This window comes from Protopterus annectens, chromosome 1.part2, assembly GCF_019279795.1.
Source record: "Protopterus annectens isolate FY-2018-M chromosome 1.part2, PAN1.0, whole genome shotgun sequence".
Lineage (NCBI taxonomy): Eukaryota > Metazoa > Chordata > Ceratodontiformes > Protopteridae > Protopterus > Protopterus annectens.
Window position 1 is genome coordinate 877055567 of NC_056727.1, and position 23428 is coordinate 877078994.

The following is a 23428-nucleotide window of genomic DNA, read 5'->3' on the forward strand; positions in this document are numbered from 1 at the left end:
TGTGAAGTCGGAGGATCCGACGGCATTACGTACGCAAATTCTGAGCCGAAAAACTGTTCAGCAAACTCCGACCGACGTCTAAGCGTCCGTCGTTTGAAAGAAGCACAGGCTAAACAAGCTGCTACGTCGTGGTCTGGGCCTAAACAAGGTAAGCAGTAAGAGTGGAAATCTTTATGAGGTATTTGTTTCCCACAAGTTAAACAGTTATTCACTTTTTCTGACATCGGCTGAGGCAAGAAAGAGTCCCCAATGGGGTACTTAGCTTTTTAGAAGTCTTCGAAGTAGTATTCGGTAGTAGTAATCTCTGGATCTGACCGACCGGCACTTGCGAACAGCTTCTGCTTCGGGCGCCACGCGGCAAGAAAGACTGAGGAAAATGGCGTTGGCTGATGCCTTTATACCCGACGAACTGCAGCTATGACGTCGGGTGAAGTGCGACACCAGCCGAGGCCAGACCCAGACTTTGGAATCCGGCCGACCGAAGGGCTGCCTGACGACAGGACAACCCATTTGTAAGGACTGCAGATGCATCCTTGAAGGACATCTCAAAAATGACATTATGAGATGTGAACTGTATACTTTACTGTACTTTTATATAAACATAGTTCTAGATATGGCAGAAAATGTCTACCATGCCCAAAACCTCATCTTGGTGCTTACCAGTCTTTCCAAAGATTAAATATGAAACTTTACTCCTTTACATCTTCAAATTATAGTGAAGATACTGCTCTACTAAAAGACTCATTCTTAGCAACTTTCATAAGAGTACAAGTGTACAGAAGATAATTTCAAAATAATCAATAAAAAGCAGAGTATACCAATTTATTATACTGCAAAAGTAAAGAAAATGGAAAAAATCAGTTTTGGTTTAAACATAGGTATTAAAAATCATGTTACTAACAAGTCTGCATTTCAAAAGAAAACATTAAAATAGTAAAGCATCCTACTTGGCTCGATGTCTGCAGCAGGTATTTCCCAAGCAATATCACAAGGAAACACTGAAGTAACTATCCAGGTGTAGTGCAGTTCCCATCAGCATACATGTAAAACACTGTGTAATGGTACAACTTAACAATAAAGCAATATCTTCAAGCAGTACGTTGCAATGTCATTTATTACAAAGCCCTGCTGAACTCAGACAGGTACCAATGTATTGCTGGATTCGATCTAATGTAATGGAAGAATGCCATGAATTATTAAAACACTTCTGGTGCTTCAGTGTGTATTAAACATGAAGAAATTACAGCCTCCAAATAATTACAGAGCCAACAGTTCTGTTCACTGTAACCAATACTATATTATGAAGAAAAAAAATGCCACTAAGTTAGGCTGCAGACTGGCCCCATACAAAAATGTATCATTTATTGTTTACCATCACTATTTACCACAGAACAGTCAGGAAAATTCATTTTTTTTAAACAACCTGAGAATGTCTGGGGAATATCTGGAAAAATATATACATTCCTTAATCACACACCAAACACAACCTGACAAGTTCATAGGTATCAGCAGCAGCTGTACTCATTAGCACAAAATACACTATGCTAACCTTCCCCCACCTTACGATTACTATACCAGGGCATATGTTAAGATGAGTTATGGCACTTCTTATGACCTGTGGCATTCATCTGCACCATTTACAACAGTGTCGCACTATAAAGCTGCTTTTGTGAGGACTTAATTGAGAATTTATCATTTAAATATGGGAATGGATGCAAGTAGTGCACCAAGCTTTGTTATTTAAAGAATTAAATCATATGAAGTCAGTAACTCAGGTGATCATATAACTGCAGTGCATTTTCTACCCCTTCCAAAGACAAGGACACTGAAAATGACACATAACAAATCAGTGTTGAAACAGCTTTTGTATTTTGTAATCACAGAAAAGACAGCTTACAACACAGATTACACACTAGGAAGGCTCGATGACAGGTCCTTATGACACTGCCTCAACCTCCTGACCACAGTTCATTTTAAGTTCAGTAGTCATCTGTCAAATGAAGTTGCCAAATGGTGGAAAGTCGAACACTGCCTGAAACATTTCATTTTCAGCGCATCACCACAGCAGAGTCTGTATCTGGAGGATGAAAAAATAAACAGTTTTAAATGCTAAAGGCTGTAAACCAAAAGGGAAAAAAGTCTCAGGTCAAAAGCCAAACTGCTTGTCATTCGAATAACTGCACAATCTATAAGGTTATGAAAAATGTATTAACTGAATAAACCAGACATGAAACAATAAGATTACCAGAAGTCAAGTGGCTTGCTAGTCAAAGACATTTCGTACTACTTTTCTGGATTACTCTTCAGGTAACAAAAGTACTACAGCCTCTGCCTGGCAGGGATCTGTTCTTCATATACTGTTAACCCATGGAAACTTACCCACCAAAGTTCTGCAAACATTTACCAAGATCTCTGGTGTTGAGAAAACTTCTATACCTACAATCTCTGAAGCTATGACGTGCCATGTCCACTGTACATCAGAGTTCAGACTTTTCAGAAGCAAGGCAACTGCTTTTTCATAACCAGTTTCATTTAACATAGATCCAAGACTCTTCATTATGAAAACTATCAAGAGCTAACCACCTTTAGCCACTCAATGGACAGGACTTCCTGGCAAAGTGTCTTGGAGGGATACTTTATTCGTTGGGCATAATACTGAAACTTGTATGGTCTTTAGAATCCATTTGTGTATTAGTACAAAAAGTATGTTCTCATCCCCCACTGGAAAAAGTACAGTTTTGTACCTACCATAAATGTAGATGTCCGATAGATATGCAACTGCAGTCCTTACATATGGGTTGTCCTGCCTCAGGCAGCCCTCGGTCGTCCGGATTCCAAAGTCTGGGTCCGACGTCGGCTGATGTCGCCTCCTCCCCGACGTCAGAGCGGTTGGGGTATAAAAGCATCAGCCGACGCCATCTTCCTCAGTGTTTCTTGCCCCAGATGCCAGGTGCCCTCCAAGGAAGGCTAAAATTAGAACTGGATAAAAAATTCCAGACATACACAATAGCAATAAACAGATACACCATAACAGATATCCCCAGCTAAGTATAAAGGGAGGAAAGTGGACCCAATGCACAGAGGGGAAGGAGTGAGGGAAAACCTGACTGCAGTTGCATATCTATCGGACATCTACATTTATGGTAGGTACAAAACTGTACTATGTCCTTCAAGAATACAACTGCAGTCCTTACATATGGGTTTAATACCATAGCCAAGCTGGGGGTGGTAGGCTCTAAGATAAGGATGGTGTAGCAAAAATGCCCTGCAGGACTGCCGGAGCAAAGCCTGCTCGGGATCTGGAATATAAAGGGAGGTTGTAGTGCTTGGAAAATGTATGCACGGAGCTCCATGTAGCAGCTTCTAGAATGTCCTTTGTAGCCACCCCTCCTAGGAAGGCTGTGGAGGTGGCTGTAGCTCTGGTGGAGTGTGGTCTGACATTGGCTGGCACACCCTTTCCATGGAAGGAATAACAAAATCTGATGCAATGTCCAATCCATTTTGAAATTGTTTGTTTGGAAATTGCTTTTCCTTGTACCCCAGGAGCGTAAGCTACAAATAGTTGGTCAGACTTTCTGTTGGCCCTTGTTCTGTCCAAGTAGTAGCGTAGTTGTCTGTGAATGTCCAAAGTGTGCAGCAGCTTTTCCCCTTTATTTTGAGGATTGGGGAAGAAAGTAGGCAGGTGAATTGCTTGATTTAGAGACACCCTGGATATCACTTTTGGCATAAAAGAAGGACTGGTTCTTAAAGAAGCCCTGTCCTGATGAAAAATGAGGAATGGAGGTACTGCCATGAGGGCCTGTATCTCTGAAACTCTTCTTGCTGAGGTTATTGCCAACAGGAAAACTGTTTTCCAGGAAAGAAATTGCAATTCTGCAGTTGCTGCTGGCTCAAAAGGAGGAAGAGTTAATTTTTCCAACACGAAATTGAGGTCCCATGCAGGCACTGGTGGTTTTCTGGGAGGTTTGATATTCTTTACCCCTCTTAGAAATTGTCTTAGCAAAGTATGTGAGAACACAGGAGGATCGGTGTTGTATCTTGCTGAAATTGTTGAAGCGTGTATTTTTATGGAAGAATAGGAAGGTCCATTATGCAGCATGTCTGCCAAGTATTCCAATATCTGTGGAATGTTTATTACTGATGCATCCTGTCCCTTGTTGGTATTCCAGATGCTGAATCTCTTCCATTTGGCTGAATAAGCTTTTCTGGTGGAAGGTCTGCGTGCTTCTAATAATATCTGTTGAACTTCCTTGGAGAAAGAGCTATGGGGAGAAATCATGGGACCCTCCAAGCTGTCAGCTGCAGAGTTTGCAGGTTGGGATGAACCGTCTTGTAATTGTGCTGAGTCAAGAGTGGAGACCATAGAGGCAGGGTCCACGATTTGGTGCAAGTTATGCTCCTTAGTAGTGGATACCAGTGCTGTCTTGGCCAATCTGGAGCTATTAAGATGCCTTTCGGTTGCTCTGCTTTGATCTTCAGTAACACCTTGGTCATCAATGGTAGAGGTGGGAATGCATAGATTGTTAGAGAGTTCCAGCTGAATGAGAGAGCATCTATTTTCCAGGCTTGTGGATGATGAGACCTCGTGCAGAACTTTTTCAGATGATGATTGAGGTGGGAGGCAAAGAGGTCTACGTCCGGCCTCCCCCATGCAGAAGTTATTTGTGTAAAAATGTCTGGATGCAACATCCATTCGTGTGGATCCAGGATGTTTCTGCTTAGGCTGTCCGCTAGAACATTGTCCCTGCCCGGAACAAACTGGGATTGTAGCTGTATGTTCAGTTTCAGGGATTTTTCCCAAAGAATCATTGTTAGTCTGCAAAGGGGGTAAGAATGAGTACCTCCCTGCTTGTTTATGTACCACATAACAGTGGTGTTGTCTGTCTTTATTAGTAAATGACCTTGCTGAAGATATTTTCCGAAGTCCTCGATTGCATGCATTACTGCTAACATCTCTTTTTGACTGATGTGCAGATGTACTTCCTGGGGAGTCCATTGTCCTTGAATACATCTGCCCTCCATGTGCGCCCCCCCATCCATGGTCTGAGGCGTCTGTTGTAATGGTTTGGCTTGTTTGAGGCTTGTTGAAAGGCATACCTTTGTTTAACTGGGCCCACCACAAAAATTCCTTTTGTAGACATGGGATGAGTGGGACAATTGCTTCTAAGTTGTGGCTGTGTTGAGACCATAAACTTTTTAGGTACCATTGTAGCTTTCTCATGTGTAGTCTTGCCAGTGGGATCAGTAGAATGCAAGATGCCATGAAACCCAGGGCCTGCAGGATTTTCCTTGCAGTCATCTGGGTGAGCTTTGCTAGGCTTTTGAAGTAATGTGGTACCTGTTCTTGCTTTTCTTCTGTGAGGTAAGCCATTTGAGATTCTGTGTCTAGTTTGGCTCCTAGAAAAGTTATTTGTTGGGATGGCAGTAGTCCTGATTTTTGTAAGTTGAGTGTGTATCCCAAAGCCTGTAGTAAGTGAATGACAAAATTCAAGTTTTTTGTCAAGGCTTGCTTGCTGTCCGCTTGTATAAGGCAGTCGTCCAGGTAAGGGTATATATTTGTATCCCCTGGAGTCTGCAATGTGCAATTACTGATGCCAGGCATTTCGTGAATACTCTGGGCGCAGTAGATAAGCCAAAGGGCAATGCTGAGAATTGATAATGCTCTGACCCTGCAAGAAATCTGAGGTATCTTCTGCAACTGTGTCTGATTGGGACATGCAGGTATGCCTCCTTGAGGTCCAGAGTAACCAGCCAAGACCCCTTGCCCAGCATGGGAGGGAGTTGCTGCAGCGTCAGCATTTTGAATTTTGGTACAATGAGAAAAGTGTTTAGAGCGGACAAGTCCAGTATAGGTCTCCATTGCTTTTCTTTTCTTGGAACAAGGAACAGTCTTGAGTAAAATCCCTGGCCTTGTTCCTGAGGAGGAACCTTTTCAATTGCTTTGATTTGTTTCAGCTTTGAAATTTGTTCGAATGCCTCTGCCCTTTGATTTTGTGGCAGGTTTGGCATGCCTTGCCTTGTTGGTAAAGTATGGAAGTGGAACCTGTAGCCTTGGTCTATTATGTCCAGAATCCATTTGTCCTTTGTTATAATGTGCCAGTTTTTTGAAAATAAGGATAATTTTCCGCCTAAAGGTGCTTCTCTTTGAGCTTGGTCGGCGGAGTCAAAGGCAAGTCATTGCGATTGTCCCTGTGGGGCAGGGGAAGTCCCCGCACCACCTCTCTGATTAGTCGGTTGCCATTGGCATCCCCTGTAGGAACCTCTGTATTGCCCTCTTCCTCGGGCACGCCTGTTCTTTCCCCTTTGAAATTTGTCAGTGTCCGGAAAGTACCAATTCTTAGAAGGCCAATTCCTGCTGAACCTAGGAGGCTGAACCTGGAGGAAATCCTTGACTGTTTGCACTGATTTAGCCTTTTCCTCAATTGATTTCAACACATCCTGAGCATTAGTACCAAATAGCTTGTGCTTTTCCAGAGGTGCATCTAGAAGCTTTGCTTTAACATGATCTGGTAATGGCTGTTCTTTTAACCATGCATGTCTACGTATGACGGCCCCTGTCATAGCTGCCCTACATGAAGCTTCCAATGCATCATATCCACACTGAAGAAAATGATTGCTAACCTGCGGTGTATTGTGAACCACATCCTGCAAGGCCTTCCTATCTAAAGGCTCAGGAGAGGCTAACTTTTTCTGCAAATCATCCATCAAGAAATCCTGATATTGAAACATATGAAAAAGGCAATTGAGGGCTCTCATAGCCAGTGTGGTTGAGGTGTAAACTTTTTTGCCCCACCTCTCCAGGGACCTAGCTTCCCTGTCTGAGGGCAAGGGATTCTTGGCCGTGGATGTAGTCACCCCTTTGGGCCCCTAGGAAATTGTTTCTAGATCAACAGCATGGGCCTTAAAGAAATGTTTGTGAGTTTCAGGAACCCTGTAGTATTTGTCCGGCTTGACAGGAGCAGGGGGGAGAGAATCAGGAGAAGCACTCGAATCTGAGTACACATCATCCAGAAAATCTAGCACTGGAGGGATAGCTAAAGGCCTGTGTTGTGGTAGCTTAAGGAAGGTACGAAGCCGTTTCCTGGAATCGGAGAATTCCTGGCCTTGCCACTGAAAGTGCTCCCTCATGGAGTGAAGAACTTCCCCAAAAGAAATATCCTCAGGAGGAGAGGCAGAGGAGATAGAATCCTCCGCATCTGAATCCTCGTAGGCCTGGAAGGACTCTTCCTGGGTATCTGAGTGATCAGAGTCACCAGAGGCTTCATCTGAAGAAAGGGTGTCTGTATGCTCAACCCTGGACCTTTTGTCAGAAGGTGGCCGAGATCCTCTGTCAGGATGGGCCTGGGAGCCTCTGATTAAAGAAATTAAATCTGCAGCTAATGACATGATTTGTTTATCAGTAGTGGGCTGAGGCAGAGCTTTAGGAGGGTGAGACTTAGCCTGGCTAGCAGCCTTAGCACGTCTGTAGGCCTTGATAGACATAGACATAGGGGGCCTAGCTGCCCCACGTGCTGGAGTAACCTTGTCCACTGGTATGGTCTCCGGTAAATCTTGGGCTTCAGAATCTGGAGGAAAATCAACCACCGGCACCGGCTCCAGGGCCGGAGTGATCGGTAAAGCGGTGTCGTCGGTCCGGAGCGGTGGGACAACCGCCTCAGAAGAGACCGATGCACTCATGGTAATTTTTGGCGTGGTGTCGGTGGAAGTCGTGGGCCGAGGATGTCGGTCCCGGTCCTTCCGTTTTTTGGAAATATGAGGAGTCGGTAGTTCCGACGGCATGGTATAGGAGAATTTGTCGCCAAAAAAGTCTTCAGCAAACTCTGCCCGGCGCCTGAGGGTGCGCTTACTGAAGCAAGCACAGGCAGCACAGGCCGAGACGTCGTGGTCTGGGCCAAGGCAGGGGAGGCAGTAAGAATGGAAATCCTTATTAGGTATTTGTTTACCACAAGACAGTTATTAACTTGTTCAGTTTTTTCTGACATCAGCTGAGGCAAGAAAAAGATCCCCAACGGGGTACTTAGCTTTTTTGATGACTTCGGATACGAAAAACACCGGAGCTGACCTACCTGCACTTACGAACTGCTTCTGCTTTGGGCACCGCGCGGCAAGAAAGACTGGGGAAGATGGCGTCGGCTGATGCTTTTATACCCCAGCCGCTCTGACATCGGGGAGGTGGTGACATCAGCCGATGTCGGACCCAGACTTTGGAATCCGGCCGACCGAGGGCTGCCTGAGGCAGGACAACCCATATGTAAGGACTGCAGTTGCATTCTTGAAGGACATCACTGCATAACATCCAGTCTAACAGGAACAGAATAATACAAACACTGTATAAAGTAGTAGTGTCCCACGTACCATAATTGCCAATATTCCAAGTAGATCAATGTTACAGTACTGATCCGTGGGCCTTTCTGCCATGCAGAAGTCCCCAGCAGGCCCCATTTCCAGAGTCTTTACATCATCCCTAGCTGACGGACATCTAAACATAGAAGTTAGGAAGTCAGGGTATTAGAAGGCTGCCCGTGGGCACCATCCTCTACACTTTCTAAGCAGTGAATAATGCCCAAAGACAGCACAACTTCCTCAGTTCTCTGAGTTTAAGTGAGAAGGTAGAAAAATCATAGAAAGAAAAGTGGGGATGATGGGCAAAAAAAAAAAAAAAGACAGGCCTAGCTGCAGAAAAAAACTCCTCTACCCCTTGCACCCAGCAAGGGGCAGACCAGTGTCAACAAAGAGGGGCTGGAGGGTGGGATATGTACTGCAACACTGATCTACTTGATCATCATCAATTATGCCAAGTGGGACACAACTGTACTATGCACTTCATATAGTCAGTGTCGCAGTACTGATTCTTGGGAGGACTCCCAAAGCCAACAGGTGGGTGGTGGGTCATTGTATGACCCTACAAAATAAGATTTTCCAGGACAGCAGTAGCGAAACCTGCTCTAGCACTAGAGACATTACCTAGGTTTTAGTGTTTTCTAAACGTGAGCACATAGATTCAACTGGCTCCCTCTAGGATGGCCTGGGTCTCCTTTGAGGAGAGCAGTGCTAGCTGCCCCATGTTCGGTGGAATTGACTTTAATATGCCCGAATAAATCTTTTCCATGATGTAAGTAACAGAACTTAATGCAGTTAGCTATCCATTTTGAAATGGTTTGTTTGGAGACAGGCTTGCTCCGTTTACCCCCTGCGAAAGTCACCAGTAACTGCTTAGCTCTATTAGGGGTTTTGTCCAGTCTATATGGTACCTGATCAGTCTGTGCCCATCTAATGAGCGGAGGTCTTACCCATACCTATGGATCTGGGAAGAAAACTGGTTAAGCAGACAGTCTGGTTTTAAAGTAAGTTATGACACCGCCTTAGGCATAAAAGATAGGTTTGTTCTAAGGGTGAACCTATCCCCGTGGAAGACAATGAAAGGTTCTTTACACATGAAAGCTTGTAGCTCAGAAACTCTCCTAGCTGATGTAACAGCAATAAGACAAGTAGTCTTAGACGCGAACATCTTTACAGAGAAAGTGGTAGCAGGTTCGGGGGGGGGGGGGGCAAGGTTAGTTTTTCAAACACAATTTAGACCCCATGCCAGAATAGGGTTCCTTCTAGGTGGTCTTAAGTGAATCACCCCTTTAAGAAAGTTTTGTGTAGCTGTGCGAGAAGATAGGTGGGGGCATTATGCAGGCACACTGATATACCAGATACATGTACCTTAATGATGGAATAGGACAGTCCTCGACTAAAGAGGCCTGACAGGTACTGCAAGACTGAGTTAATGTCTGCCTGAAAAGGGCTGGTGTTTCTGAAGTGAAACCAGGTGGAAGTTTTTCTTCATTTTGCCAGGTATGATTTCCTGGTATTGGTCTTCCTTGCTTCCCTTAGAATGGAAAGCATGTCCATTGAAAAGGATGCATTCTTCAGTGTTAAAACCCAATTCTCCAGGCTGTTAACCTGAGAGTGGCTAGGTGGGGGTGAAGACCGATCCCTTCGTTTGGCAGAGTAGATGATCTTGAGGCATGGTGCAGAATCTCCCCTTGCTGAATGTCAGGAAGAGGGAGCACCCTTGCTGTCTCAGCCTGAAGGGGGCCACCAGGATCATGTTAGGGGGGGGTCTGTCCACCCTGATTTTTGTCAGGATGAGAATGCAGATAGGAACCAGTTTGTCCATATGAAGGGGTGCATCTACTTTCCAAGCTTCTGTCTGATGAGTTCTGGAGCAGAACTTCTGTAGTTTGTTGCGGTGAGAGGTAAACAGGTCTATTAAGGGGATTCCCCCCACTGTATGGTTCAGTCCAGGAAAAGCTCTTTGTTCAGTAGCCATTTGCTGGGAGTCTAGTAGGTCCCCACTTACAGAGTCTGCCAGGGTACTGTTCTGACCAGAATAAAAGCTATGAGGGCTAGCCCCATTTCTTAAGCCAAAATCTAAACCTTCCTGAAAATGCTGTACATAGGATAGGACAGAGTTCTCCCTTGCTTGCTTGTTTACATGTCAAAACCACTATGGTGTTGTCAGTCCAGAGTTGTACAGTCTCTAAGCTTTAGTTCTGTTGAAAGGCTTTTATGGGCAGGAAGACTGCTAGTAGCTTCTTCTGATTTACATGCAATTTTCGCTGCTGAGGAGATCAGACACCCTGCACTTTGGGGGACCTAAGTCCCCCCCCCCCCAAGCTATGTCTAAACTGTGATGATGGTCATTGTCTGCTTCTGGTAAAGAGAAATTCAACCATGGTTTCCTCTGTATGGTGTTCTTGCACCATAGAAGTTCTTTTCAGGCAAAAGAAACTGAGGCAGATGCGTTTCCAAGGGTTGGGAATGCTGTTCCCAAGCATTTTTCAGGAAAAGTACAGTTTTGTACCTACCATAAATGTAGATGTCCGATAGATATGCAACTGCAGTCATAACATATGGGTTGTCCTGCCTCAGGCAGCCTTCGGTCGGCCGGATTCCAAAGTCTGGGTCCGACGTCGGCTGATGTCGCATTTCTCTCCGACGTCAGAGCGGCTGGAGTATATAAGCATCAGCCGACGCCATCTTCTTCAGTGTTTCTTGCCCCAGATGCAGGTGCCCTCCAAAGGAAGGCTGTAATCAAATTGGAAGACAAAAACAGGATTCCAAAACAGGATTCCAGACAAATAAGTAAGCAATAAACAGATACACCATAACAGATATCCCCAGCTAAGAGAAACAGGGATAGGAGTGGACCCAAGGCATAGAGGGGTATGGAGGGAGGGAAAATCCGACTGCAGTTGCATATCTATCGGACATCTACATTTATGGTAGGTACAAAACTGTACTATGTCCTTCAAGAATGCAACTGCAGTCATAACATATGGGTTGAATACCACAGCTTAGCTGCGGGAGGAGGAATGCTCTAGGAAAGAGATGGTGTGGCAATCAAACCCTGCAGGACTGCCGAAGCAAAGCCTGCTCTGGATCTGGAGTATAAAGGGAGATTGTAGTGCTTGGAAAATGTATGCACGGAGCTCCATGTAGCAGCTTCTAGAATGTCTTTTGTAGGCACCCCTCTTAAGAATGCTGTAGAGGTGGCTGTAGCTCTGGTGGAGTGTGGTCTGACATTGGCTGGAACATTCTTCCCATAGAAGGAATAACAAAATCTGATGCAATGTCCAATCCATTTTGAAATAGTCTGTTTTGAAATTGCTTTTCCTTGTACTCCAGGGGTGTAAGCTACAAAAAGCTGATCAGACTTCCTACTGGTCTTGGTTCTGTCCAGGTAGTAGCGAAGTTGTCTGTGAATGTCCAAGGTATGCAACAGTCTTTCCCCTTTGCTCTCAGGATTGGGGAAGGAAGTAGGCAGGTGAGTAGCTTGATTTAAAGAAACCCTAGATACCACCTTTGGCATAAAAGTAGGGTTGGTTCTTAAGGAGACCCTGTCTCTGTGAAAGATTATGAACGGTGGTATTGCCATTAGGGCCTGTAGTTCCGAAACCCTTCTTGCTGAGGTAATTGCCAACAGGAAAGCTGTCTTCCATGAGAGAAATTGTAAGTCCAATGAAGCTGCTGGCTCAAAGGGAGGTAGAGCCAGTTTTTCTAGGACAAAGTTGAGGTCCCAAGCTGGCACTGGAGCCTTTCTTGGTGGCTTAATGTTCTTGAGTCCCCTGAGGAATTGCCTTAACAAAGGATGTGAAAACACAGGCGGATCAGTGTTATATCTAGCTGAAATAGCTGAAGCATGTATCTTTATGGAAGAATATGAGAGTCCATTCTGTAGCATATCTGCCAAATATTCCAGGATGAGTGGGATGTTCAATAATGATCCATCATGTCCCTTGCTGGTATTCCAAATGCTGAATCTCTTCCATTTTGCTAAGTAAACCTTTCTGGTGGATGGTCTTCGAGCTTCTGTTAATATCCGCTGAACTTCCTTGGAGAAAGATAGATTGAGGTTATTCATGGAATCTCCCAAGCTGTTAGCTGCAACGTCTGAAGATTTGGATGCACTGTTTTGAAGTTGTGTCGAGTCAAGAGTAGGGGCCATTGGGGAAGTGCCCACTTTTTGTTGTGACATATGCTCCGTAGTAGTGGATACCAGTATTGTCTTGGCCAGTCTGGAGCTATTAGGATCCCCTTGGGCCTCTCTGCTTTGATCTTTAGTAGTACTGTAGTCATCAGTGGCAGAGGTGGGAATGCATAGATTTTTAGGGAGTTCCAGATGAATGAAAGAGCATCTATTTTCCAAGCTTGTGGATGATATGTCCTTGAACAGAATTTTTGTAGATAATGGTTGAGGTGGGAGGCAAATAGGTCTACTTCTGGCCTGCCCCATGTCGAGGTGAGTTGTGTGAAGATTTTCGGATGTAACCTCCACTCGTGTGGATCTATGAAATTCCTGCTTAGGCTGTCCGCCAGCACATTGTCTTTGCCTGGAACAAACTGGGATTGCAACTGTATGTTTAGGCTCAGTGATTTTTCCCAAAGATTCATTGTCAGTCTGCAAAGGGGGTAAGAATAGGTGCCCCCTTGCTTGTTTATGTACCACATCACAGTGGTGTTGTCTGTCCGTATCAGTAGATCGCCTTGCTGAAGTTGTTGTTGAAAGGCCTTGATGGCATGCATTACTGCCAGCATTTCTTTTTGGTTTATATGCAGATGTGTTTCCTTTGGAGACCATTGTCCTTGTATACATCTGCCCTCCATGTGCGCCCCCCATCCAAGGTCTGAGGCGTCTGTGGTCATGGTCTGTGTTATCTGAGGTTTTTTGAATGACATACCTGTGTTTGCCTGGCTTACCGAGGCCCACCATAGGAATTCCTTTTGTAGGCATGGAATGAGCGGTATGGTTGTCTCTAGGTTGTTGCTGTGCTGAGACCATAGGCTTTTTAGGTACCATTGAAGCTTTCTCATGTGTAGTCTTGCTAATGGAACCAGGAGAATGCAGGATGCCATGTAACCCAGGGCCTGTAAGAATCTCCTTGCAGTCATCTGGGTGAGTTTTGCCAAACCTTTGAAATAATGAGTCAACTTCTCTTGCTTGTCTTCTGTCAGGTAAGCCATTTGAGAGGCTGTGTCTAGATTGGCTCCTAAGAAGGTTATTTGCTGGGATGGCTGAAGTCTTGACTTTTGGAAGTTGACTGTGTATCCCAGAGCCTGTAGCAATTGTATGACATAGTTCAAGTTTTTTGTCAAAATCAATTTGTCGTCCGCTTATGAGGCAGTCGTCCAGGTATGGGTAAATTTGGATCCCCTGGAGCCTGCAATGAGCAATTACTGAAGCCAGGCATTTTGTGAATACTCTGGGCGCAGTAGATAAGCCAAATGGCAATGCTGAGAACTGATAATGCTCTGGCCCCTGCAAGAAATCTGAGGTATCTTCTGCAGCTGTGTCTGATAGGGACATGCAGGTATGCCTCCTTGAGGTCCAGAGTAATCAGCCAAGACCCCTTGCCCAGCATGGGAAGGAGTTGCTGTAGAGTCAACATTTTGAACTTTGGTACTATGAGGAAAGTGTTTAATGTGGACAAATCCAGTATTGGTCTCCATTGAGTTTCTTTTCTTGAAACAAGGAACAGTCCTTGAGTAAAACCCCTGGCCTTGTACTTGTTGTGGTACTCTTTCTATTGCTTTGATCTGTGCAAGCAGAGAAATTTGCTTGATAGCCTCTGCCCTCTGGTTTTGTGGTAAGTTTGGCATGCCTTGTTTTCTTGGTAAGGTATGAAAGTGGAACCTGTAACCTTGGTCTATAATATTCAAAATCCATTTGTCTTTTGTCAATCTGTGCCAATTGTCTGAAAACAGAGATAATTTTCCGCCCAAGGGAGCTTCTATTTGCTCCTTGGTCAGCGGACGTAGAGGAAAGTCATTGAGATTGTCCCTGTGGGGCAGGGGAGACCCCTGTGTCACTTCTTTAGTTTGCTGGTTGCCATTGTCGTCCCCTGTAAGAACCTCTGTATTGTCCTGTTCCTCGGCCACGCCTGTTTTTACCCCTTTGAAATCTTTCAGGATTAGGAAAGGACCAGTTTTTAGAAGGCCAATTCCTGCTGAATCTGGGTGGCTGAACCTGGAGGAAATCTTTGACCGTCTGAACTGATTTTGCTTTTTCCTCGATGGACTTTAACACATCTTTAGCATTAGCACCAAAAAGCTTGTTCTTTTCCAAGGGTGCATCAAGGAGTTTTGCCTTAACATGATCTGGTAGAGGTTGTTCTTTTAACCATGCATGTCTACGAATGACCGCCCCCGTCATATCTGCCCTACATGAAGCTTCCAATGCATCATATCCACACTGCAGAAAGTGATTGCTGACTTGCTGAGAATTATGTACAGCTTCCTGCAAAGACTTCCTGTCTAAAGGTTCAGGAGAGGCCAATGTTTTCTGTAAATCATCTAGCAGGTAATCCTGATATTGAAACATATGAAAGAGGCAATTCAGAGCTCTCATAGATAAAGTAGTGGAGGTGTAGACCTTTTTCCCCCATCTCTCTAATGACATAACTTCCCTGTTGGAAGGCAAAGGATTTTTGGAGGTGGATGCTGAAACCCCTTTAGGTCCCTGAGAAATAGTTTCTAAATCAACAGCATGGGCCCTAAAGAAATGAGAATGTGTTTCTGGGACCCTATAATATCTGTCTGGCTTGGCTGGAGCAGGAGGAAGAGTATCCGGGGTAACAGTGGAGTCAGAGTACAGGTCATCCAAAACATCAAGCACAGGAGGTATAGCCAGGGGCCTGTGTTGGGGCTTTTTAAGGAAGGTTCGAAGGCGCTTTCTGGAATCAGAATATTCCTGGCCTTGCCACTTAAAATGTTCCCGCATGGTATGCAGAAAGTACAGTTTTGTACCTACCATAAATGTAGATGTCCGATAGGCATGCATCTGCAGTCCTTACAAATGGGTTGTCCTGTCGTCAGGCAGCCCTTTGGTCGGCCGGATTCCAAAGTCTGGGTCTGGCCTCGGCTGGTGTCGCACTTCACCCGACGTCATAGCTGCAGTTCTTCGGGTATAAAGGCATCAGCCGACGCCATTTTCCTCAGTGTTTCTTGCCCCAGATGCCAGCTGCCCTCTAGGAAGGCTAAATTTGGATAAATGCAAATGGTTCCAAATAGTAGACAGCAAACAAAAAATAAGCATGTATGTACATATATACAAACAAATACACCATAATAGATTCCCCCAGCTAGCTACAAGATGGGCAAATACCCTAGGAGTACCACAGAGGGGAAGGAGGGTGGGTAATCCTGACTGCAGATGCATGCCTATCGGACATCTACATTTATGGTAGGTACAAAACTGTACTATGTCCTTCAAGGATGCATCTGCAGTCCTTACAAATGGGTAGAATACCATAGCCAAACTGGGGGAGGAGGAGAAATAAGATTATGGTGTAGTTAAGATCCCTTGCAGAACAGCAGTGGCAAAACCTGCTTGGGATCTGGAGTATAAAGGTAAATTATAATGCTTGGCAAATGTATGCACGGAACCCCAAGTAGCAGCCTCTAAGCCTCTAAAATGTCTTTGGTAGCCACTCCTCGTAAAAAAGCTGTGGTAGTGGCTGTAGCCCTTGTAGAGTGAGGCCTGATGTTTTCTGGAGTTTTCTTCCCATGGTAGGAATAACAAAATCTAATGCAATTTCCTATCCACTTAGAGATTGTCTGTTTCGAAATTGCTTTTCCTTCCATTCCTGTTGCATATGCTACCAGTAGCTGGTCAGTTTTTCTATTGCTCTTGGTCCTGTCCAGGTAGTAACGTAATTGTCTATGTACATCCAAGGTATGCAACAGTCTTTCTCCCCTGTTCTGTGGGTTGGGGAAGAATGTAGGTAGGTGGATAGCATGATTTAAAGATACCCTGGAGACCACCTTTGGCATAAAAGTAGGATTAGTTCTCATGGACACTCTATCTTGATGGAAGATCAGGAAGGGCTGTACTGCCATTAATGCCTGTAGCTCGGATACCCTTCTTGCTGAAGTGATTGCAAGCAGGAAAGCAGTTTTCCATGATAAGTACTGTAATTCTGCTGTTGCTGCTGGTTCGAAAGGAGGGAGTGTCAACTTTTCTAGCACAAAGTTCAAGTCCCATGCTGGCAATGGTGGCTTCCTAGGTGGATTTACGTTTTTAATTCCTCTCAGAAACTGCCTGAGTAGAGGATGTGAGAAGACTGGAGGATCCAAGTTGTATTCTGCTGAAATAGCTGATGCATGAATCTTAATGGAAGAATAGGACAGGCCGTTGTGGAAGAGCTCTGCCAAGTATTCCAGGACGTTAGCTATGTTTACCAGTGCCACATTTTTCCTTTTGCAGTACTCCAAATGAGATATCTTTTCCATTTTGCTGAATAATTTTTTCTTGTTGAGGGTCTGCGAGCCTCCAAGATAATGTCTTTAACCCTTTGAGATAAATCTGGGTTATTTGGTCTTATGCAATGCTCCAGGCAGCCAGCTGCAGTGTTTTCAGGTTTGGATGTAGGGTTTTGAAGTTGTTCTGTGTTAACAGCAGGGGAACAAGGGGCAGAGGCCATATTTGTTCTCGAGACATGCTCCTCAGTAATGGGTACCAATGTTGCCTTGGCCAGTCTGGAGCTATCAGGATGATCCTTGGACGGCCTTCTTTGATCTTCAATAGCACCTTGTGCATCAAAGGAAGAGGTGGGAATGCATATGCTGTCAGGTTTTTCCAACTGAAGGATAGGGAGTCCACTTTCCAAGCAAGTGGGTGGTACGTCCTTGTGCAGAATTTTTTCAGTTGGTGGTTGTGTGGGGATGCAAATAAGTCTATTTCTGGTAGTCCCCATTTCCCTGTAATGGTTTTGAAGATGTCCGGATGCAGCATTCGTGAGCATCCGTGGTAGTTCTGCTTAGGATGTCTGCTAGTATATTTTCTTTTCCTGGCACAAAAATTGCTTGTAACTGAATGTTGAAGCTCAGGGCCACATTCCAGAGGTCCATTGCCATCCGGCATAGAGGGTATGAATGTGTGCCTCCCTGTTTGTTGATGTACCACATAACTGTGGTGTTGTCCGTCCTTATCAGCAGTTGACCCTGTTGAAGAAATGGTCTGAATGCCTGAATTGCCAGTTTTACTGCCAGCATTTCCTTTTGATTTATGTGTAGGTGCAGCTGGTCTTGAGTCCATAAGCCTTGTATGCACTTGTCCAGCATGTGTGCCCCCCAACCGAGGTCTGAGGCATCTGTTGTGATGGCCTGGCTTGGCTGAGTGTTGTGGAAGGGCAGTCCCTTGTTTAATTGACAGGCCTGAGCCCACCACCGGAATTCTTGCTTCAGGCATGGAATTATTGGAATTTGGGTTTCTAGGCTGTGCTTGTGCTGAGACCATAAATTCCTTAGGTACCACTGTAACTTTCTCATATGTAGTCTGGCATTTGGAACCAATATTATGCAGGATGCCATGTAACCGAGGGCTTGCAGGACTTTTCTTGCTGTTAGCTGGTTCTGCTTTGTTAATGCCATGAAGTAGAGAGGGAGTTGCTCCTGTTTTTCTACTGTCAGGAATGCCATTTGTTTTGATGTGTCCAGATCTGCACCCAAGAAGGTTATCCTTTGGGATGGCATCAGCCTTGACTTTTTTATATTGACGGTGTATCCCAGGGCTTGTAGTAGATGAATGACCCTTTCCAAATCTTTTGTTAATTTGTTTTTGTTGTCCGCTTGTAACAGGCAGTCGTCCAGGTAAGGGTAAATTTGAATTCCCTGAAGCCTGCAATGAGCAATTACTGATGCCAGGCATTTCGTGAATACTCTGGGCGCAGTAGATAAGCCAAAGGGCAATGCTGAGAATTGATAATGCTCTGATCCTGCAAGAAATCTGAGGTATCTTCTGCAATTTGGTCGTATGGGGACGTGCAGGTATGCCTCCTTGAGATCTAGAGTTACCAGCCAAGACTCCTTGCCCAGCATGGGAAGAAGCTGCTGTAGGGTCAGCATTTTGAATTTTGGAACAATGAGGTATGTGTTTAAAGCGGACAGGTCGAGAATAGGTCTCCATTGGTTTTCTTTTCTTGGTACCAGGAAGAGTCTGGAGTAAAATCCTTGCCCTTGTTCCATAGATGGTACCCTTTCTACAGCTCTCATCCTTAGTAAGTGAGTTATTTGTTCTAGAGCTTCTGTCTTCTGATTTGGAGGTAGGTTTGGCATTCCTCTCTTCCTTGGTAGAGTATGGAAGTGAAACCTGTAACCTTGGTCTATTGTCTGTAAAATCCATTTGTCTCCTGTGATGTAATGCCAGTTTACTGAAAATAAGGCTTCCCGCCTAAGGGTGCTTCTAGTTGTTCCCTGGTAGGCGGTGCCAGAGCCAAGTCACTGTGATTGTCCTGTGGAAGTGGTGGTGGCTGGATCTGTGGCTGCACCTCGCTGGTTGTTATTTTGCCACTGACGTCCCCTGTAGGCACCTCTGGATTGACCCCTGCCTCTTGAGCGCCTATTCCTGCCTCTCGGAGCTCTGGAGGTGTCTGGAATGGACCAATTCTTGGAAGGCCAGTTCCTGCTAAACCTTGGAGGCTGGACCTGCAAGAAATCCTTGACTGTCTGGACAGATTTTGCTTTCTCTTCCACCTTCTTCAGCACCTGCTGTGCAGGGGAGCCAAACAAATTGAGCTTATCCATGGGAGCATCTAGGAGCTTTGATTTAACATGGTCTGGTAAGGACTGCTCTTTTAACCATGCATGTCTTCTGATCACTGTGCCAGTCATGGCTGATCTAAAGGAAGCCTCCAGTGCATCATAGCCGCATTTTAAGGAATGATTACTGACCTGCTGAATGTTATGTACCATTTCCTGTACAGATTTTTATCTAATGGTTCATCAGAGGTTAGTTTTTAGTTAACTGGTCTAACATAAATTCCTGATACTGAATCATGTGGAATTGGCAGTTCAAGGCCCTAGCTGAAAGAGTAGCAGAAGTGTAAACTTTTTACCCCATCTCTCTAAGGCCCTAGATTCCCTTTCAGAGGAGGGGTTTTGGCAGAGGTAGCTGCTACAGCCTTGGGTGCCTGGGAGATAGTTTCGATCTGCAAAGGGGCCTTATACAAATGATAATGTGTGTCCGGAACCTTGTAGTACCTATCGGGCTTAGCCGGGGCCGGAGGTAGAGAATCAGGAGCAGTACAAGCATCATTAAATGCATCATCCACAACAGTAAGTACTGGAGGAATGGCTAAAGACCTATGCTGTGGCAAATGCAAAAAGGTTCTAAGCCTTTTCCTAGAGTCTGAAAAATCCTGGCCCTGCCATTGAAATTGTTCCCTCATAGCATGCAAGGTTTCCCCAAAAGAAAATTCCTCAGGCGGAGAGGCAGAAGGAATGGACTCTTCTGCATCAGAATCCTCATAAGGAGAAAAGGGGCCCTCTGGGGGGTTTGAATTATCTGAATCATCAGAGGAGTTATCTGAAGAAACTGGCTCGGGGGGCTCTACTCTAGTCCTCTTCTCTGGAGGTGGGTGAGAGGCCCTGTCTGGATGTGGTTGGGATCCCTGGATCAAAGAAATGAGATCCTCTGCTAGACTAAGCATTTGTGAAGTAGAGCTAGGCCTGTGAGAGGGGGTCTTAGCAGGCACAGTTTTGGTAGTTTTTGCTGCTTTAGCCCAGGCAAAGGCCTTAATCGACATGGATGCAGGAGGCCTAGCAGCTCCACGTGCAGGGGTGGATATATCCAAAGGGATAGTGTCAGATAAATCCTGTGAACCTGCAAGAGCAGGTGGGATTTCAGTAGCAGATTCAGCCAAGCTAGATGAGGCCTCGGAAAGAGGTAAGTTTTCGGCCGAAGGAAGAACCGTGGACTCTGTTTCAGCCGAAACCGAGACAACTCGCGGTTGGCTTAACCGCGGTTTCAGCCGAAACCACGGACCGCGAGTGTCGGTCCTTTTCCTTGCGCTTTTTAGAAATTTGCGTAGTCGGAGTATCCGACGGCATAATATAAGCAAAAGCGGAGCCGAAAAACTCTTCAGCAAATTCCGACCGACGTCTAAGCGTCCGTCGGTTGAAAGAAGCACAGGCTAGACAAGCTGCTACGTCGTGGTCTGGGCCTAAGCAAGGTAAGCAGTAAGAGTGGAAATCTTTATGAGGTATTTGTTTCCCACAAGTTAAACAGTTATTCACTTTTTCTGACATCGGCTGAGGCAAGAAAGAGTCCCCAACGGGGTACTTAGCTTTTTAGAAGTCTTCGGTAGTAGTAATCTCTGGTTCTGACCGACCGGCACTTGCGAACAGCTTCTGCTTCGGGCGCCAAGTGGCAAGAAAGACTGAGGAAAACGGCGTCGGCTGATGCCTTTATACCCGAAGAACTGCAGCTATGACGTCGGGTGAAGTGCGACACCAGCCGAGGCCAGACCCAGACTTTGGAATCCGGCCGACCGAAGGGCTGCCTGACGACAGGACAACCCATTTGTAAGGACTGCAGATGCATCCTTGAAGGACATCTTCCCCAAAAGAAATATCCTCAGGAGGGGAGGCCGAGGGGATGGAATCCTCTGCATCCGAGTCCTCATAGGTCTGGAAGAGCTCTTCCTGGCCATCGGAGTGAACAGAGTCCTCAGAATCTTCATCTGAAGGGATAGGGTCAGAGGGTTCAACCCGGGGCCTCTTATCAGAAGGAGGCTGGGATCCTCTCTCAGGATGGGCCTGTGAACCTCTAATCATGGAAATTAAGTCTGCGGCCACAGTCATGATTTCTGTTTCAGGAGTAGGCTGAGGTAAGGCTTTAGCAGTAAGGTGCTTGGTCTTGCTGGCTGCCTTAGCACGTGTGTAGGCCTTAATAGACATGGCCATAGGAGGCCTAGCAGCTCCACGTGCAGGAGTCACCTTATCTACAGCAATGGTCTCGGGCATTTCCTCGGTTTCAGAATCCGGAGAAAAATCTACAACTGGCGTCGGTGTGGCCTCCGGTATCAGAGGTATCGGTAATGCGGTGTCTTTGGTTCGGAGTGGTGAAATAACCGTCTCAGGGGGAACCGGAGCACTCGCGGTAGGTTTTGGCGTGGAGTCGGAGGAAGACACGGGCAGAGGATGTCGGTCCCGGTCTTTTCGTTTCTTAGGAGTCTGCGATGTCGGAAGTTCCGACGGCATTGTATAAGCAAATTTATCGCCGAAAAAGTCTTCAGCGAACTCCGCCCGGCGCCTGAGAGTGCGCTTGTTGAAGCGAGCACAGGCAACACAGGCCGAGACGTCGTGGTCTGGGCCAAGGCAAGGAAGACAGTAAGAGTGGAAATCCTTATGAGGTATTTGTTTACCACAAGACAGACAATTATTACCTTTTTCAGTAATTTCTGACATCGGCTGAGGCAAGAAAAGGTCCCCAAAGGGGTACTTAGCTTTTTTGATGATTTCGGATTCGAAGAATACAGGAGCTGACCGACCGGCACTTGCGAACTGCTTCTGCTTCGGGCACCGCGCAGCAAGAAAGACCGAAGAAGATGGCGTCGGCTGATGCTTATATACTCCAGCCGCTCTGACGTCGGAGAGAAATGCGACATCAGCCGACGTCGGACCCAGACTTTGGAATCCGGCCGACCGAGGGCTGCCTGAGGCAGGACAACCCATATGTTATGACTGCAGTTGCATTCTTGAAGGACATCACTGAAGTTTCCTCGTGTGTAGCTTTGCAAGTGGGCTCATGACAAGAATTCTCTGGCAATGATGAGCTGCTTTGGAAACAGACTGGTCAGACAGATTGTCAAGAAAGTAACCCTATGTTGGAGAAGGAAGGCTGTTTAATCTAGGAGGGCTCCAATTAACAGGATTCTTATTTGAGATTTTAAGATTTATGGTGAGAAAGTACAGTTTTGTACCTACCATAAATGTAGATGTTCGATAGGTATGCATCTGCAGTCCTGACATATGGGTTGTCCTGCCTCAGGCGTCGGCGGATGTCGGCCTTTTCCCGACGTCAGAGCGCCTGGGGTATAAAAGCGTCAGCCGACGCCATCTTCCTCAGTTTTTCTTGCCCCAGATGCCAGGTGCCCTCTAAGTAAGGCTAAATTTGGAGAGATGAAAAAATTCCAAACATGCACAGCAATAAAAAACAAGTACACCATAAAAGATAACCCCAGCTAGCTAAAATGAGGGATAGGTACCCAAAGAATACCACAGAGGGGTAGGAGGGAGGGAAAACCTGACTGCAGATGCATACCTATCGGACATCTACATTTATGATAGGTACAAAACTGTACTATGTCCTTCAAGGATGCATCTGCAGTCCTGACATATGGGTAGAATACCATAGCCAAGCTGGGGGTGGTAGGACCTAAGAAAAGGATGGTGTAGCTAACATGCCCTGCAGGACTGCAGTAGCAAAGCCTGCTCTGGATCTGGAATATAAAGGCAAGTTGTAATGCTTGGAAAATGTATGCACAGAGCTCTATGTAGCAGCTTCTAAAATGTCCTTTGTAGCCACCCCTCTTAAGAAGGCTGTGGAAGTGGCTGTTGCTCTGGTGGAATGAGGCCTGATGTTAGCTGGCACAGCTTTTCCATGAAAAGAGTAACAGAATCGAATGCAATTTCCTATCCATTTTGAAATTGTCTGTTTGGAAATTGCTTTTCCTTGTACACCAGCAGCATATGCTACAAAGAGTTGGTCAGTTTTTCTGTAAGCCTTAGTTCTGTCCAAGTAGTAGCGCAACTGTCTGTGAATGCCCAGGGTATGCAGAAGTTTCTCTCCTTTATTTTGTGGATTTGGAAAGAAGGTAGGCAGGTGAATAGCTTGGTTCAGTGAGACCCTGGATACCACCTTTGGCATGAATGAAGGATTGGTTCTCAAAGAGACTCTGTCTTGATGAAAAATGAGAAATGGCTGTACTGCCATGAGGGCATGTAACTCAGATACTCTTGCTGAGGTTATGGCCAGAAGGAAGGCCGTCTTCCAAGACAGGAATTGTAGTTCTGAAGATGCTGCTGGTTCAAAGGGAGGTAGAGTTAATTTTTCCAACATGACGTTAAGGTCCCATGTAGGCACTGGTGGTTTCCTTGG

The 23428-nt window shown here is 45.6% G+C and overlaps 1 protein-coding gene across 1 annotated transcript in view; it reads right to left on the reverse strand.

Moving 5' to 3' along the window:
* Window positions 1-808: 808 nt before the first annotated feature.
* LOC122791543 (zinc finger protein 706-like) overlaps window positions 809-23428 on the reverse strand; it is a 230890-nt gene continuing 208270 nt past the window's right edge. Inside the window, exon 4 of the mRNA XM_044059293.1 lies at window positions 809-2077. The gene's annotated coding sequence lies outside the window, so the exon portion shown is untranslated. The remainder of the gene's footprint in view (window positions 2078-23428) is intronic.